The following is a 19,147-nucleotide window of genomic DNA, read 5'->3' as shown; positions in this document are numbered from 1 at the left end:
CAGTAAAACTGTAGTTCCCTATTGCATCCTTCAGCCTAATAGCACTATAATTGAACTGTACTGTCTGTACCATCTTGCTGCAATTCCTGAAGTAAAGTTACAAATGGTTTCCCAAACCTTGCATTTGTGGTATTCTTTACCTGGTGCTTGGCACTGGCAACCAATTACCCTTGGAGGGTGGTGGAACACTCCTGGCGTCACGAACTCTCGTTATGTTTACATCACCCTACAGAGGACCTGTGTCAGAGCACAATATATACGTTTTTCCTGGATTCTTTCTTTTACATTTTGCATTCTCTATTCTTCACAAAATGTAATAAAATATTAAAGGGGTACTCCGGTGGACAACATTTTTTTTTTATAGGTCTTTAAAAGTCAACTGGTGCCAGAAAGTTAAATAGATTTGTAAATTACTTCTATTAAAAAATCTTTACCCTTCCAGTACTTTTTAGCAGCTGTATGCAACCAAGGAAATTCTGTTCTTTTTTAATTTCTTTTTTGCCTTGTCCACAGTTCTCTCTGCTGACACCTCTGTCCATGTCAGGAACTGTCCAGAGCAGCATAGGTTTGCTACAGGGATTTTCTCCTGCTCTGGACAGTTCCTGACACGGGCATCAGGTGTCAGAAGAGAGCACTGTGGACAAGACAAAAAAGAAATGAAAAAAGAACAGAATTTCCTCTGTAGCATACAGCCGCTAAAAAGTACAGGAAGGGTAAAGATTTTTTAATAGAAATAATTTACAAATCTGTTTAACTTTCCGGCACCAGTTCATAAAAAAAAAAAGTTTTCCACCGGAGTATCACTTAAAGAAATAAAGACATTTTTCGGGGAACACAGGAAACAAGTCACCCCTTCTCCTCTTACACCGTTAGCCCAGCGTCACTTCTCATCTCTTTTTATTAGAATATTAAAGATCATTTCCTTTAAATAAATTGTGTCAGAGATAAGATGATAAGAAACTTCTGGGAAGGGTGGATTTAAACTACTATGACCTCCCTCACTGTTCTCATTGCGGTTGTCACCCAGTTCGTACAGCAAGTACAGCACCTTTGTGTTTCAGGGGTATAGGAAAGCTGGGTGCTAATTACTCCAATGATTGTAATAGCGACCTCCTTGGTTTCCTAGGTGATGGAGAATTGTGTCATACTTTCCTTATACAATGCAGCTGCAAAGATACACAGTTTATATTCACTTGTTACCTGCTTTATACTATTTACATTCAGACAGGAGAAAATCCCGAGGAGAATACTGGCAGATTTTTTGCATCAATCGGTAAAACAACATCATAGTAGAGATGTAAATAATTGTGTGATAGCCTGGGGGATGTAGGGTATGGAGAGTGTAGCTGTGCGGTTATTAAAGGGTGCTTGTTAACCCTTGCTATTCGTGACGCCAGGGTGGGGGCTCCTCAGTAATTCTTGTCCTACCGCCACCCTTCCCATGAGCGATAGGGAGGTAGATAATAATAGATTGTCCACAATCGGAGAGTTTTCTGAAACAGTATTAACTTTTACTGAAGCTTTTCTGCAAGCTTCAATAACATAACAGTCTCTAAGCATAACAACGGCTTTCCTTGGAGATTGACAAAGGTTGGGACTTTAGCATTAAGAGTCTTTTAGTGCTGTGCGTTGTTCCACTGGATTTAGGGGTTTAGTTGCGGTCCAGTAGTCACGCTAGCATTAGCAGGGATTTAGATTTGAACTCACAGTTTTGGTTCAGCTTAGACCGGCAGGTTTTTGAGGCCTAGCGTGCCTTTGAAAGTTGCGCAGATCCATCCTGTTAGTCCGGCATCCACGAGAGCAGCAACCCAACAGAGCGATAATTGGACGCAGCTCCCTAACATGGGCCGGGACAGGACCAATGCTAATTGGTCCATACGTATGTCAATCACCATTACAAAGATTTGTGGGTAACACGTGACCCAAGGACCTCCAAAGGTCCTCTAACATACCATAGAGGTTTTTAGCATGGTCACAGGACCGAAGGTCCTGCGACGCTGAACAAGGTAAGCACTATACATTACTATAAAATATATATAATTATTAAATATATACATATATTATCATTAGAGATAGACTTGAGGAGAGGTGACTAGGGGCTGTCCCACCTGAGGAACCCTACCTGAACGCAGTTACTCTGACTTTGGGGACCTCTACACTAGGTACGGCATGCAATACGGTACCGGGACACCACAATTGTTTATAGTGTCAGACAGCGAAAGGGACAGTTATCAGGAATCGCTATGCTTCCTCATGGTATGTGGACACCAGATTTTAGGAAGTATATGAGGGAGATTTATCAAAACCTGTCCAGAGGAAACGTTGCTGAGTTGCCCATAGCAACCAATCAGATCGCTGCTTTCATTTTACAGAGGCCTTTTCAAAAATGAAAAAAGCGATACTGTACACCAGTGGTCTCAAACTGTGGCCCTCCAGATGTTGCAAAACTTTAACTCCCAGCATGCCCGGACAGCCGTTGGCTGTCCGGGCATGCTGGGAATTGAAGTTTTGCTACATCTGGAGGGCCACAGTTTGAGACCACCTCTGTACACTATACTATATTGCATACAAGGACAATGGGGGAGATTTATCAAAACCTGTGCAGAGGAAAAGTTGCTGAGTTGCCCATAGCAACCAATCAGATCGCTGCTTTCACTTTTAACCCCTTAAGGACCCGGGGTTTTTCTGTTTTTGCATTTTCATTTTTTCCTCCTTACCTTTAAAAAACCATAACTCTTATTTTTTGCGCCACAAATTCTACTTTGTAATGACGTCAGTCATTGTACCCAAAAATCTACGTCAGAACGGGAAAAAATATCATTGTGAGACAAAATTGAAAATTAAACGCCATTTTGTAACTTTTGGGGTAAAAATGACACCTCATCTTTATTCTGTAGGTCCATACGGTTAAAATGATCCCCTACTTATATAGGTTGGATATTGTCGGACTTCTGGAAAAAATCATAACTACATGCAGGAAATTGTATACGTTTAAAATTGTCATCTTCTGACCCCTATAACTTTTAAATTTTTCTGCATATGGGGCGGTATGAGGGCTCATTTTTTGCGCTGTGATCTGAAGTTTTTAGCGGTACCATTATTTTATTGATCGGACTTATTGATCATGATATAAAAAGTGACCAAAATTACACTATTTTGGACTTTTGAATTTTTGGGCGCGTACGCCATTGACCGTGCAGTTTAATTAAATATATATTTTTTATAATTCGGACGTTTCCGCACGTGGCAATATCACATATGTTTATTTTTATTCACACTGTTTTGTTTTTTTTAAATAGGAAAAGGGGGGTGATTCAAACTTTTATTAGGGAAGGGGTTAAATGATCTTTGTTCACTTTTTTTAACTTTTTTTTTTTGCAGTGTTATAGCTCCCGTAGGGGACTATAACACTGCACACACTGATCTTTTACATTGATCATTGTTATCCCATAGGAGACTATAACACTGCACACACTGATCTCTTATACTGATCATTGTTATCCCATAGGGGACTATAACACTGCACACACTGATCTCTTATACTGATCATTGTTACCCCATAGGAGACTATAACACTGCACACACTGATCTTTTACATTGATCATTGTTATCCCATAGGAGACTATAACACTGCACACACTGATCATTGTTATCCCATAGGAGACTATAACACTGCACACACTGATCATTGTTATCCTATGGGCGACTATAACACTGCACACACTGATCATTGTTATCCCATAGGAGACTATAACACTGCACACACTGATCATTGTTATCCCATAGGAGACTATAACACTGCACACACTGACCTTTTACATTGATCAATGGTTTCTCATAGGAAACCATTGATCGAGGATTCTGCCGTTTGACTGCTCATGCCTGGATCTCAGGCACTGAGCAGTCATTCGGCGATCAGACACAAGGGGGCAAGGTAAGGGACCCTCCTGCTGTGTCTCAGCTGTTCGGGATGCCGCGATTTCGCTGTGGACATCCCGAACAGCCCCCTGAGCTAACCAGCAATGATTTATTTTCACTTTAGATGCGGCGTTCAGCTTTGAACGACGCATCTAAAGGGTTAATACCACGCAGCACGGGGATCAGTGCCGCTTTATAGAACGGGAGCGGACTCATGAAGTTCCGGTACGTCAAGGGTCATTAACAAGCTAAAAAGGCATTTGCTAAATGAAAGCAGCGATCTGATTGGTTGCTATGGGCAACTCAGCAACTTTTCCTCTGGACAGGTTTTGATAAATCTCCCCCTATATCCCTAGGGAAATCTGGGTATGGTAATCTTGTGCCTCGCATGAAAAGGGGGTGGGGTTTAGTAAAAAATGGGTGTGGTATAGCCGCAAAGGGTGTGGCTTGCGTGTGACTAAGCTATTAAAATAAGCCAATTTTATTTATTTCACAAAATTACGCTGTAAATTTCACCAACTATTAGGCGGTGTAAACTTAAAGGGGTACTCCGATGAAAACCTTTTTTCTTTTAAATCAACTGGTGGCAGAAAGTTAAACATATTTGTAAATTACTTCTATTAAAAAATCTTAATCCTTCCTGTACTTATAAGCTGCTGAATACTACAGAGGAAATTCTTTTCTTTTTGGAATGCTCTCTGATGACATCACAAGCACAGTTCTCTCTGCTGACGTTATTATAATAATAATAATAATAACACTTTATTTATTGTTGTCCTTAGTGGGATTTGAACCTAAGTCCCCAGCACTGCAAGGCAGCAGTGCTAACCACTGAGCCACCATGCTGCCCTTAGCATGCATCTGCTATGCATGGTTGCTAAAATGGAAAGAGATGTCAGCAGAGAGCACTGTGCTCGTGATGTCATTAGTGATCCAAAAGAAAGGAATTTCCTCTGTAGCATTCAGCAGCTAATAAGTACTGGAAGGATTAAGATTTTTAATAGAAGTAATTTACAAATATGTTTACCTTTCTGCCACCAGTTGATTTAAAAGAAAAAAGGTTTTCACCGGAGTACCTCTTTAATTTAAATGGTCATTTTGCACCAGCGAAATTCCACCCAGGTCGCCATCTCTCCTCAGGCCGACCCTGGGTGCAGTAAGCTTCACTTGTGCTCCCCGTCCTCTTGTACTTGAATGTAAGAAAAAATATTTCGGAGACAAATTGTTTATGTCTCGGGGTCAGGAATGCTCCAAAATAAGCAGAAACCCACAAGCATCGGCACGAAGAATAAAGCGCACTGGGAAATATCAATATGTGGCGCTATTTCTGGCACTGAATGGGAAGGTCTATGTCAGGGTGAGGGGCACTGGATATACTTGGCTTTAGGTCTGTATACAAAACATCTAGTTAGGTGGAGCAAACTGGGCAGATGTCTATGGGGGTCACCCATATCATTTAGGGCAGTGGTCTCCAACCTGCGGACCTCCAGATGTTGCAAAACTACAACTCCCAACTCCCAACAGGTGCCAGAAAATTAAATAGATTTGTAAATTATATTCTATTAAAAATGTTCATCCTTCCAGTACTTATGAGCTGCTGTATGCTACAGATGCAGTTGTGTAATTCTTTCTAGTCTGGCCACAGTGCACTCTGCTGACACCTCTGTCCATGTCAGGAACTGTCCAGAGCAGGAACAAATCCCCATAGCAAACTTATCCTGCTCTGGACAGTTCCTGACATGGACAGAGGTGTCAGCAGAGAGCACTGTGGTCAGACTGGAAAGAACTACACAACTTTCTCTGGAGCATACAGCAGCTGATAAGTACTGGAAGGATTAAGATTTTTAAATAGAAGTAATGGATGTTTACCTTTCTGGCACCAGTTGATTAAAAAAAATTTTTTTCAATGGAGTACCCCTTTAAGCATGGCCATGTAGCCTCCATCTGTGTTCTCCAATGGTGGTCTTGACAGCTTTATGTACCACTACAACTCCTAGCATTCCTTCTCTGGTCTCTAATGGTGGTCCCTGGGCCTCTACAGCGGCAAGTGCACAATTGCAATTTTCAACATGGCCTTGCATCCTCCTTTGTCTTCTCCAGTCGTGGTCTTCTTCCAAATTGTAATTTTTGCAACAACTGGAGAGCCACAGGATGGAGACTGTTGTGGTGACCCAGTAAAGAAAAATGTGTTCTTCTGTACTCCTGCCCATCCTGTGTGGCCGATGCTGCATCAATAAGAAAGAAAGAGGCAGAAAAAAACCAGCGCTCAGAGAAGACGCAGCACAATCTTAGATATACAGGGCAGGATCAATATCCAGAGCAAACACTCACTTCACTGGGGATTTTGGAAAGGGATGTGCTGTGTCTTCTCTGAGCGCTGATTTTTTCTACCTTTTTCTTTCTTGTTGCTCCTAAACGGATTCCATTATATGGATCGATATCGTTTTTTTAGGGCCGATACCGATAATCGGTGGAGGTTAGGGCCGATAGCCGATAACTTATACCAATTTTCCGGTATAAGTTATCGGCTATTTATCCCCCTGCGACACCGCTGCAGATCATTGATTTAAACCGGGCGCTTTAAATCAATGCACTGCAGTGGCTTTTGCGGTGCCAAAGACCACCGCCGCCACCTGCTTCTCTCCCCCTGCCTGTCCGGGGGTCCTGAGACCTATCACCGCCACCGCTCCCACCGCCGCGCCGCACCGCGCCTAGGGGTGCCTCCAGCTGTTGCAAAACTACTACTCCCAGCATGCCCGGACAGCCGTTGGCTGTTCGGGCATGCTGGGAGTTGTAGTTTTGCAACAGCTGGAGGGCCTACTGTAGTTATAGTATATTATACAGACCCCTGTCCATCCCAGAACCCTGACTCACCTTCCCAGTTGCTGCAGGGACCGTCCGGGGAGGGTGGTCCGGGCCATCCATCCTTCCTGTAGTGTCCGGCGGCATTCCAGGTGGAGGGTGAACCGGTCCGGGCTGTCCTTCTTCTCCGGGGGTCCTCTTCTCCACTCCGGGCAGGCTCCGGCCTAGTAACGCTGCATAGACGCCGCTGCGCAGTGATGCCCGTGCGCAGCGACGCACCTGACGTCACGGACGTAGCGGCGTCTATGCATCGTACTAGGCCGGAGCCTGCCCGGAGTGGAGAAGAGGACCCCCGGAGAAGGACAGCCCGGACCGGTTCACCCTCCACCCGGAATGCCGCCGGACACTACAGGAAGGATGGATGGCCCGGACCACCCCTATTACGGGGAAGTTTAATTTTTTTAATGGACTCGGAGGGTGGGGGAGAGGCCCGACCGGTATAGCAGTATGGGCAAAAATCCATACCGTGGGAGAAAAAAAAAAACGGTATCCGGTTCATACCGGTATACCGCCCAGCACTACGGTGGGGGGTGCGACGCGGTGGGTCGGGGGGGACGGTCGCGCGGTGCAGCAGGTCGAGGGGGGCGTTTGCGGCGCGGTGCGGGCGATGCGGGGCATTATCGGCTTATCGGCAAGGTAATTGCCGATACCGATAATGCCCAAAATCGTGATTATCGGCCGATAATATCGGCCATACCGATGATCAGTCGATCCCTAATCCGGAGTACCAGACGCTCTCCTCTACATTGGATATTTGAGAAGTACATGAACCACTGCTGGTTATTTTATATATCTTCCTGACTCTTGGGTGTTTTGTGGGGACTTTGCCTATAGCCCACCACATACACCGGGTGAGTTCCCTCCATTTATACTATAAAGGTGATTGGTGTCGGATCTGAGCGCTGTCTATTTTTTGTCTGATATATACGATGCTGCATCAATGTCCGTCTTGGGCCCACATTCCTCACGACTCTATATGGAAAACTGTTATGGAATGGTTCATGTATTTTCTATGTACTTGTCACCTTAAACCTGTTGTTAAGGACCTTGTTGTTAGGGGAGTATGCAGAGGTGAACCATGTGACTTATCTGCCCAATGGGGCTTCTCTCTTATGCTGAGTTCAGTCTTATGCTGAGGTACAGTTGAGGGGAGTCTGTGAGGGGATTCTGAAGGAGGCCTGAGGCCTAGTCCAGGAACCAAGCATCCACTACCAGTTATCCCCTGCGCCTGGGTGAAAGTCAGAGCCTGGCGGTAAGCACTACCGGGGATCAATTCAAGTCAAGTTAGTCATATACAGCACAATCAACTACAATGCTCAAAAAAATAAAGGGAACACTTATACAACACAATGTGACTCCAAGTCACTGACACTTGTGTGAAATCCCACTGTCCACTCAGGAAGAACACTGATTGACAATCAATTTCACATGGAACAGACAACAGGTGGAAATTATAGGCAATTAGCAAGACACCCTCAATAAAGGAGTGGTTCTGCAGGTGGTGATCACAGACCACTTCTCAGTTCCTAAGTTTCCTGGCTGATGTTTTGGTCACTTTTGAATGCTGGCGGTGCTTTCACTCTAGTGGTAGCATGAGACGGAGTCTACAACCCACACAAGTGGCTCAGGTAGTTCAGCTCATCCAGGATGGCACATCAATGCGAGCTGTGGCAAGAAGGTTTGCTGTGTCTGTCAGCGTAGTGTCCAGAGCATGGAGTCGCTACCAGGAGTCAGGCCAGTACATCGGGAGATGTGGAGGAGGCCGTAGGAGGGCAACAACCCAGCAGCAGGACCGCTACCTCCACCTTTGTGCAAGGAGGAGCACTGCCAGAGCCCTGCAAAATGACCTCCAGCAGGCCACAAATGTGCATGTGTCCACTCAAACGGTCAGAAACAGACTCCATGAAGGTGGTATGAGGGCCCGACGTCCACAGGTGGGGGTTGTGCTTACAGCCCAACACCGTGCAGGATGTTTGGCATTTGCCAGAGAACACCAAGATTGGCAAATTCACCACTGGCGGCATGTGTTCTTCACAGATGAAAGCAGGTTCACACTGAGCACATGTGACAGACGTGACAGAGTCTGGAGATGCCGTGGAGAATGTTCTGCTGCCTGCAACATCCTCCTGACTGGTTTGGCGGTGGGTCAGTAATGGTGTGGGGTGGCATTTGTTTAGGGGCCGCACAGCCCTCCATGTGCTTGCCAGAGGTAGCCTGACTGCCATTAGGTACCGAGATGAGATCCTCAGACCCCTTGTGAGACCATATGCTTGTGCGGTTGGCCCTGGGTTCCTCCTAATACAAGACAATGCTAGACCTCATGTGGCTGGAGTGTGTCAGCAGTTCCTACAAGAGGAAGGCATTGATCCTATGGACTGGCCTGCCCGTTCCCCTGAATCCGGTTGATCACATCTGGGACGACTCGCTCCATCCACCACAGACTGTCCAGGAGTTGGCGGATGCTTTAGTCCAGGTCTGGGAGGACATCCCTCAAGAGACCATCCTCCACCTCATCAGGATCATGCCCAGGCGTTGTAGGGAGGTCATATGGGCACGTGGAGGCCACACACACTACTGAGCCTCATTGGGACTTGTATTAAGGACATTACATAAAGTTGGATCAGCCTGTAGTGGGGTTTTCCACTGTGATTTTGAGGGTGACTCCATATCCAGACCTCCATGGGTGGATACATTTGATTTCCATTGATAATTTTTGTGTGTGATGTTGTTGTCAGCGCATTCAACTATGTAAAGACGAAAGTATTTCATACGATTAGTTCATTCATTCTGATCTAGGATGTGTTATCTTAGTGTTCCCTTTATTTTTTTTTTAGCAGTGTATAAGGCCCAGCAAGCCGGTAAGCTTCCCAAAGTTTACCCTGCATCTCCTTCATGCTAATCTGAGCTGTAACGGCTTGTACCATCTTTCCAACCTCAGTAAAGCAAGCCAGTTATCCATAACCTTGCATCGGAGTAATTATTTACCCTGTGCCTGGAACAGGAGAAGCTGGTCTACCTCGTGTGGTGTATAGGTCAATCACGCCCTGGCGTCACGAAAAGGTTAATTACACACATTACCCTCACTCGACACCACGCTATTACTAGAGGGTCGTGATCTCCAGTCTGTGGACCTCCAGATGTTGCAATACGACAACTCCAAGCATGCCCGGACAGCCAACGGCTGTCCGGGCATGCTTGGAGTTGTTGTTTTGCAACATCTGGAGATCCACAGTTTGGAGAACACTGCTATAAAGAATGCTTAGCTACCATGTGACCTACTTTACATTGATCTTCTCGCCCCCGACAGAGTAATTCCTAACCAGCAATATGCAAATAGGATTTAATTTAAAAAAAATGCCAGAGATTGGCAGATCTGGCAACGTTTACCCAGGACCGGCATTCCTGTCTGGTCGCCAATGGCATCACAACCATTTCTCTCTCTTTGCAAAACCTTTATCTGTTTCGCTGCAGATTCTTCCAGTGAACGGCGCACATCGGCCTCATGCATCACCCTGGGATAAATGTTTTCATAACCCATTGTCGTTTCTTCCAAACAGAGAAGAACAGGGACCTAATTTGTCTGGATATGAAGCACACACCGGAACCGCTCATACAAACACATCCTCCACTGGCAGAAATGACACCGCCGTCCTGAACAGATCACACTCTGCCGGACGCACATTACCAGCAGGTTTGGACTCTGCTCAATTGTACTTGTTAAGGGGGGGAGTAGGAGGGGAAACGTTTCATTTTTAAGATACAAATTATTATCATTATTTTTTTTAACCCCTTAAGGACCACGGGTTTTTCCGTTTTTGCACTTTCGCTTTTTCCTCCTCACCTTTTTAAAAATCACAACCCTTTCAATTTTGCACCTAAAAATCCATATGATGGCTTATTTTTTGCGCCACCAATTCTTCCCATTCTATTTTACCCAAAAATCTACGGCGAAACGGAAAAAAAAAATCATTGTGCGACGAAATTGAAGAAAAAACGCCATTTTGTTAATTTTGGGGGCTTCCGTTTGTACGCAGTACATTTTTCGGTAAAAATGACACCTTATCTTTATTCTGTAGGTCCATACGATTAAAATGATCCCCTACTTATATAGGTTTGATTTTGTCGTACTTCTGTAAAAAATTATAACTACATGCAGAAAAATTTTCCACATATGGGGCGGTATGAGGGCTCATTTTTTGCGCTGTGATCTGAAGTTTTTAGCGGTACCATTTTTGTATTGATCGGACTTTTTGATCGCTGTTTATTCATTTTTTCATGATATAAAAAGTGAACAAAAATAAGTTATTTTGGACTTTGGAATTTTTTTGCGCGCACGCCATTAATCGTGCGGTTTAATTAATGATATATTTCTATAGTTCGGACATTTACTCACGCGGCGATACCACATAAGTTTATATTTATTTTTATTTACATGGTGTTTTTTTTTAATGGGAAAAGGGGGGTGATTTGAACTTTTATTAAGGAAAGGGTTAAATCACATTTATTAACTTTTTTTTTACCCTTTTTTTTTGCAGTGTTATAGCTCCACAGGGACCTCTACCACTGCACACACTGATCTTATACCCTGTTCACTGCAAAGCCATAGCTTTGCAGTGATCAGGGTTATCGGCGGTCGATTGCTCATGCCTGAATCTCAGGCTTGGAGCAATCAATCGCCGAGGGGACACGCCGGAGGCAGGTAAGAGGACCTCCGCTCGTGTCATAGCTGATCGGGACACCAAATTTTCACTGCGGTAGTCCCGATCAGCCCCGCTGATCAGCCGGGCAGCTTTCACTTTCGGTCTAGATGCGGCGTTCAACTAAAAGGTTAATAGCGTGCGGCACCGCGATCGCTGCCGCACGCTATTTGCCCCGGGTCCCGGCATCAGATATAACGTGGGGTCACCGTAAATATACGTCCTTGGTCGTTAAGGGGTTAAACTTCGTTTATTGAATTTTCATAAATGTTATCATTAATGCTGAGCGCGAATATTCGTAATTTTTTTCCCCCAACAGAACACATCACAGTGATCTCATCCCTCTCTGCTTCCAGCTTGTGGTCTAAAGAAAGCTCCTATACTATTTACTGTATAAGACTGGAGAGCTAATATTCGCGAATTTGAGAATATGCGAATATGAGAATATTCTCGAATATCCTCATATTCGCGAATATCATCACTAAAATTAGATAGGTGGATAGATAGTGACGATTTTCGCGAATATGACATGACAATATTCAAAATTAAAAATGTCATAGACCCATTATCACTTTTGTATAGACCAAGAATATTAGGAGATAGATAGATGGACAGATATTAGATAGATAGATAGATAGATATATATGAGATAGATAGATATGAGATGGATAGATAGATAGATTGATATGAGATAGATAGATAGATAGATAGATTGATATGAGATATATAGATAGATATGAGATAGATAGATAAAAACAGGAGAATACAGCAGCACACTGTTAGCACAAAGATACAGATAAAACTTGAAATGCTATACAGCTATAGTGCAAAAAATGAAAAAGTTAGGTACTTAGCTCACAATTTGGCGGCCAAATAGTTTGGACCATCCCACCACGGTAAGGTGACCTCATTGGGACGGACCCTACACTGTGAATATGCCTCTGTGAAATCAGTTTAACAGGCATTGCAAGGTCTGAGACGTCCAGCACCTTATACAACACCTAATAGAGGTGGGTGGGGTGCAGGAGCCAACATGGAGGTAAACTGTTAAACTGATTGCACAGAGGCATATTCACAGTGTAGGGTCCGTCCCAATGAGATCACCTTACCATGGTGGGAGGGTCTAAACTATTTGGCTGCCAAATTGTGAGCTAAGTACCCCACTTTTTCATTTTTTGCACTATAGCTGTATAGCATTTCCTGTTTTATCTGTGTCTTTGTGCTAGCAGTGTGCTGCTGTATTCTCCTGTTCATGTATATTTAGCCCAGCAGCGTGCACCTGTATGCCAGGTCCATGCAGTAGTTTTGGTATAAGTAGTGCTGGCCAACTTATCCTTGTTTAGATAGATAGATATGAGATAGATATGAGATAGATAGATATGAGATAGATAGATATGAGATAGATAGATATGAGATAGATATGAGATAGATATGAGATAGATTGATAGATATGAGATAGATATATATGAGAGATAGATAGATAGATAGATAGATATGAGATAGATAGATATGAGATAGATTGATAGATATGAGATATATATATATATATATATATATGAGAGATAGATAGATATGAGATAGATAGATATGAGATAGATAGATAGATAGATAGATAGATTTGAGATAGATAGATAATTGTAGAAAATGGGCAGCACAAACAAAAGTGTTACTGGTGCAGGCTGGATGACTTGGTCATAATAGATTCCATGTAGAGAAATAGCAGCACTCCAATGTCGGTGAAAAAAGGAGTGGCTTTATTCAACCAAACATCAAGGATAGCGACGCTTCAGCCCTCTAACACGGCCATTGTCAAGCAGTGAATGGTACAAAGTATAGGGTATATATAATACACAGGTGTCATATAATTAGTGAGATTTATTAATTATAATTAAACAAAAAACCCCGCAATCTTGCATTTGGCACCCACCTCTTTGAGCTGCACGCCATGCTGCCAGCTCACAAACTGCCGGGTGCCAACCACGGCGTGCAGCTCAAAGAGGTGGGTGCCAAATGCAAGATTGCGGGGTTCCCTAGCGGCGGGACCCCCGCGGTCAGACATCTTATCCCCTATCCTTTGGATAGGGGAAAAGATGTCTTAGGGCCGGAGTACCCCTTTAAGTCTACCCGGGGCAACTAAGTTATGAAGGTTTTTGTAACGTCTAAATGTAACATTGGGAGTTGAGGGTCCTAAATCTTTCAGAATGGGATCGTTAAGAATAATGGGTCAATTTTCTTTAGAATGTTTTTTAATGTTTGACGTCTCACAATTATAATTAGTTATGAAATTGGATTTAAAATTATGTTCGGTTTGTAAATCAGTTGTTAATTTGTTATTTTTCGCAACCACCAGTTCTGATTGTTTATATTTTTTTACTTTTTTATAAGCATCATGTAATATAGATTTGGGATATCCCTTTTCCAAGTAGGGGGATACCCCAAATCTATTTTATCCCGCGTATTATGAGTATTATATATATATGCGTAATATATATATATATATATATATATATATATATATAATATGTTATAAGTGTATTGTTGTTGATATGTAAGGGTTAACCCCTTAGTATATAGCCTTGTTAACTGCCTATACTTGCTATGCCTGAGGAAGCTGCGCTTGCGTTGCATCTTGGTCAATAAAGAATTTTACTTCAAGTCACCGCACCTGCATTGTTTCTGTCCCGGTCAGCATCACGCAATTCCTGCTACCCCTCTAGTTCCTCTGAAATCAATTTAAAGAGAGGTGGGTAGTTTAGGGTGCATAAGGAAGAGGGTACCTTTCCTATTTTAAAGGGGTACTCCGACGCTAAGATATCTTATCTCCTACCCAAAGGATAGGGGATAAGATGCCTGATCGCGGGGGTCCCACCGCTGGGGACCCCCGTGATCTTCCACGCCGCACCCCGTTAGAATCAGCCCCCGGAGCGTGCTCGCTCCGAATCTGATTACTGGCGATCACGGGGACGGAGCATAGGGACGTCACGGCTCCGCCCCTGTGTGACGTCATGCTCCGTCCCCGTGATCGCCAGTAATCAGACCCGGAGCGAGCACGCTCCGGGGGCTGATTCTAATGGGGTGCGGCGTGGAAGATCACGGGGGTCCCCAGCGGTGGGACCCCCTCGATCAGGCATCTTATCCCCTATCCTTTGAATAGGGGATAAGATGTCTTAGCAACGGAGTATCCCTTTAATGCCTAGGTAAGTAAGTTTGGCTTGATGATCATCGTGGGGATACCCATCGACCTACAGTGAGACAGTGGCCTAGCCGCCCCTAAGGGGAGCGAGAGAAATTTTCATGTAACATTTACATAAAAGCATATTATACCCATAGCAAGTAATACATCCATACAATGCCAAAAAATACTTCCGTACAATACCCACACAATATTGAGAAGCAGTGCCAAAAATACTGTCATACAATGCCTACCCAATTCCTTCATACAGTGTCAAAATAATGCTTCTATATGGTGCCCACATAATGCCTTACATTATCGATATCGCCAAATTAACCTATTTACTGTCTAAATAATACATTGATACAATGCCTATATAATACTGCTATACCTATATATATAATATTACCATATGTTTCACAAATACTGCTATTCAGTTCCTTAATAAAATCGCCATAGAATGCCAATATAATACTGCAATACCTTTATAAAAATACCTTATGATTCACAAATAATACTGCCATTCAGTTCCTAAATTTAACCGCCATATAATGCCTGTATAATACTACTAAACCTATACAACAATACCACATGTTTTACAAATAATACTGCTATTCAGTTCCTACATAAAACCGCCATAGAGTGCCTATATAATACTACTGTACCTATATAACAATACCATGTTTCACAAATAATACTGCTATTCTGTTCCTAAATAAAACCACCATATAATGCCTATATAATCTAGTATACCAACAAAACAATGATAGGATTCTCAAATAATACAGCTCTTCAGCTTCTAGATTAAACCGCCATATAATGTCTATATAATACTACTATAACTATATAACAAAACCATATGTTTTACAAATAATATTTCTATTCCATTTCTAAATAAAAGCTCCATAGAATGCCTATATAATACTCCCATGCCTATATAACAAAACCATATGCTACACAAATAATACTGCCTTTCAGTTCCTAAATCAAACTGCCATGTAATGCCTATATAATACTATTATAACTATATAACAAAATCATACATTTCCCAAATAATACTGCTATTTTTTTTAAATCAACTAGTGCCAGAAAGTTAAACAGATTTGTAAAGTACTTCTATTTAAAAATCCTTCCAGTCCTTATTAGCTGCTGAATACTACAGAGGAAATTATTTTCTTTTTGGAACACAGAGCTCTCTGCTGACATCACAAGCACAGTGCTCTCTGCTGACATCTCTGTCCATTTTAGGAACTGTCCAGAGCAGCATGTGTCTTCTATGGGGATTTTCTCCTACTCTGGACAGTTCTTAAAATGGACAGAGATGTCAGGAGAGAGCACCGTGCTCGTGATGTCAGCAGAGAGCTCTGTGTTCCAAACAGAAAATAATTTCCTCTGTAGTATTCAGCAGCTAATAAGTACTGGAAGGATTACGTTTTGTTAATAGAAGTAATTTACAAATCTGTTTAACTTTCTGGCGCCAGTTGATTAAAAAAAAAAAGTTTTCCACCGGAGTACCCCTTTAGACACTCAGCCACCCACCAAACAGCCACATTAGGGATAGAGAGGTTGGACTAGGGCAGTGTTTTCCAAACAATGTGTCTCCAGCTGTTGCAAAACTACAACTTCCAGCATGCCCGGACAGCCTTTGCTGGGAGTTGTAGTTTTGCAAAAGCTGGAGACACGCTGTTTGGAAGCACTGGATTAGGGACTGTTTTTTTCAATCATCGGCTAGGAGAAGCATATGACCAAAGCACCATTTAACTTTGTTAGCCTTTGACACTATGCAAGACCTCAGTGCATGTCTAAAATTAAGTGCAAGGAAGAAATATACATTTGCAAAAAAAAAACTCCAGTACATGATATACATTTTATGCATTAACCAAACCTCTAGACACCCAGCCACACTAGGACTTAGGCAGTGTTTTCCAAACAGTGTGTCTCCAGCTGTTGCAAAACTACAACTCCCAGCATGCCCGGACAGCCAACGGCTGTCCGGGCATACTGGGAGTTGTAGTTTTGCAACAACTGGAGACACTGTTTCGAAAACACTGGATTGAGGACTGTTTCTTCCAAACATTGGCTAGGAGAAGCATGTGACTAAGGCACCATTCATCTCTGTTAGGGTATGTTCACACTGAAGGTTTGGAGAGGAATTTCCGCGAGTAGTTCTGCTCGCTTATTCCTCTCCAATTCGTTCAGCAGTGAAAAACCCCATAGTATGTAATGAAAATTCTGCTCCTCAGTTCACACTGAGGAATTTCCGCTAGCGGAATTCTGTCACTGAATTCCGTTCCGCATGAAGAATGAACATGTTCGTTCTTCATGCGGAATTCGCGTTGTAACTCCATAGAGGTCAATGTAAAAAAAAATTTCAGGCCGTCACACTTCCGCGCGGAAATTGTGCAGAAATCGCGCGGAATTGCCGCGGAATTCCCGCGAAAAAAAATAATTTACAATGTCTTCTATGCTGCGCTGAACTCCGCAGAAAAAAAACTGTCATTTCTGAGCGGATTTGTTCAGCGCAAATTCCGCTCAGATATTTGTCAGTGTGAACGTACCCTTAAAGGGGTACTCCCGTGGAAAACTTTTTTTTTAAATCATCTGGTGCCAGAAAGTTAAACAGATTTGTAAATCACTTCTATTAAAAAAAAATCTTTATCCTTCCAGTACTTTTTAGGGGCTGTATACCAAAGAGAAATCCAAAAAAGAAGTGCATTTCCTCTGATGTCATGACTACAGTGCTCTCTGCTGACCTCTGCTGTCCATTTTAGGAACTGTCCAGAGCAGCATATGTTTGCTATGGGGATTTTCTCCTGCTCTGAACAGTTATTAAAATGGACAGCAGAGGTCAGCAGAGAGTACCACCCCTTTAACCTTTGACACTATGCAAGAGCTTAGTGCATGTCTTAAATTAAGTACAATGTAGAAAATACATTTGCTAAACCCTACAGAACCTGATACACATCTTATGCATAACTTCTTTAAAGGGGTAGTCCAGTGGTGAAAAACTTATCCCCTATCCTAAGGATAGGGGATAAGTTTGAGATCGCGGGGGGTCCGACCGCTGGGGCCCCCTGCGATCTCTCTGTACGGGGGCCAGGCTCTCCGGCCAGATAGCGGGTGTCGACCTCCGCACGAAGCGGTGGCCAACACGCCCCCTCAACACATCTCTATGGCAAAGCTGGAGATTGCCGAAGGCAGCGCTTCGGCTCTGCCATAGAGTTGTATTGAGGGGGCGTGTCGGCCGCCGCTTCGTGCGAAGGTCGACACGCCCCCTTCCCGCGGGCTGTCGGGGCTCCGTACAGGAGATCGCAGGGGGCCCCAGCGGTCAGACCCCCCGCGATCTCAAACTTATCCCCTATCCTTAGGATAGGGGATAAGTTGTTCACCACTGGACTACTCCTTTAAGAATGTGGCTGGAACAGTAGTACTCGGACACCACACTACCACTTTAGCATTGCTCTGACCAGAATAATGTTGGCCATAGACATTATTTTTTTTGTGGCCATGACTTATAGTGCTGACCCATAATACCCTATTCACTGACAGACAGAAGACTGTACACCGCGCGCCCACACTGCTGTACGTTCGCAATGAGCCGCATGAATGTACGTAGTAGGTTCCTATGGAAAATTCTCTTCCCCTGTTGGGATGTGAGCGCAGGAGCTTGGAATTCTTTACCATGCTTGGCTGAGGCGTGCAGGATGATGTATGTCTCTCGCCTGCCGCATAACACACACCGGCGCTGGAAAGTTGTGATGAATAATGGGATGTATTACTAGGCGGTAGGTGACACCGAGGAGTCGGGATCATACAACTCATACGAGCCTGACATAAAACATGGAAGGCACTCCGTAGGAACACTCCGGGATCGCCATATATGTTCCAAATCAACTGGTGCCAGAAAGTTAAACAGACTTAAAGGGGTATTCCAGAAAAAAAACTTTTTATATATATATCAACTGGCTCCAGAAAGTTAAACAGATTTGTAAATGACTTCTATTAAAAAATCTTAATCCTTTCAGTACTTATGAGCTTCTGAAGTTAAGGTTGTTCTTTTCTGTCTAAATCCTCTCTGATGACACGTGTCTAGGGAAACGCCCAGTTTAGAAGAGGTTTGCTATGGGGATTTGCTTGACTGGGCGTTTCCTGAGACACGTGTCATCAGAGAGGATTTAGACAGAAAAGAACAACCTTAACTTCAGAAGCTCATAAGTACTGAAAGGATTAAGATTTTTTAATAGAAGTCATTTACAAATCTTTTCAAAAAAAAGGTGCAGCTCACAACAAAGAGGTACGAGGTATTAAGGCTATAACCGGTCCCCACCGGCGTCAGAGGAAAAATATAAGTGAAATGTATAGCCTTTACCTCAAGACCCTCCCCAACTAAGGTGCATATTGATATGTATGGAAACGTGATTGAATTAAGTAAAAAAAAAACAGCTTCACTAGTACAGAAAGAATTTTAATTCAATAAAATATAAAAATATACTACACA

General features: G+C 43.2%; 1 protein-coding gene across 2 annotated transcripts in view; it reads left to right on the top strand.

Moving 5' to 3' along the window:
* The first annotated feature begins 7,899 nt into the window (after positions 1–7,899).
* The window catches only part of GPR20 (G protein-coupled receptor 20), a 134,965-nt gene continuing 123,717 nt past the window's right edge, over positions 7,900–19,147 (top strand). For both annotated transcript variants that reach the window (XM_056518655.1, XM_056518656.1), the window contains exons 1-2: positions 7,900–8,032; positions 10,338–10,471. The gene's annotated coding sequence lies outside the window, so the exon portion shown is untranslated. The remainder of the gene's footprint in view (positions 8,033–10,337; positions 10,472–19,147) is intronic.

Source organism: Hyla sarda, chromosome 5 (genome assembly GCF_029499605.1).
Source record: "Hyla sarda isolate aHylSar1 chromosome 5, aHylSar1.hap1, whole genome shotgun sequence".
Classification (NCBI taxonomy): domain Eukaryota; kingdom Metazoa; phylum Chordata; class Amphibia; order Anura; family Hylidae; genus Hyla; species Hyla sarda.
Note: the sequence above shows the minus strand (reverse complement) of the source record. Positions and strands in the feature narration are given on the sequence as shown.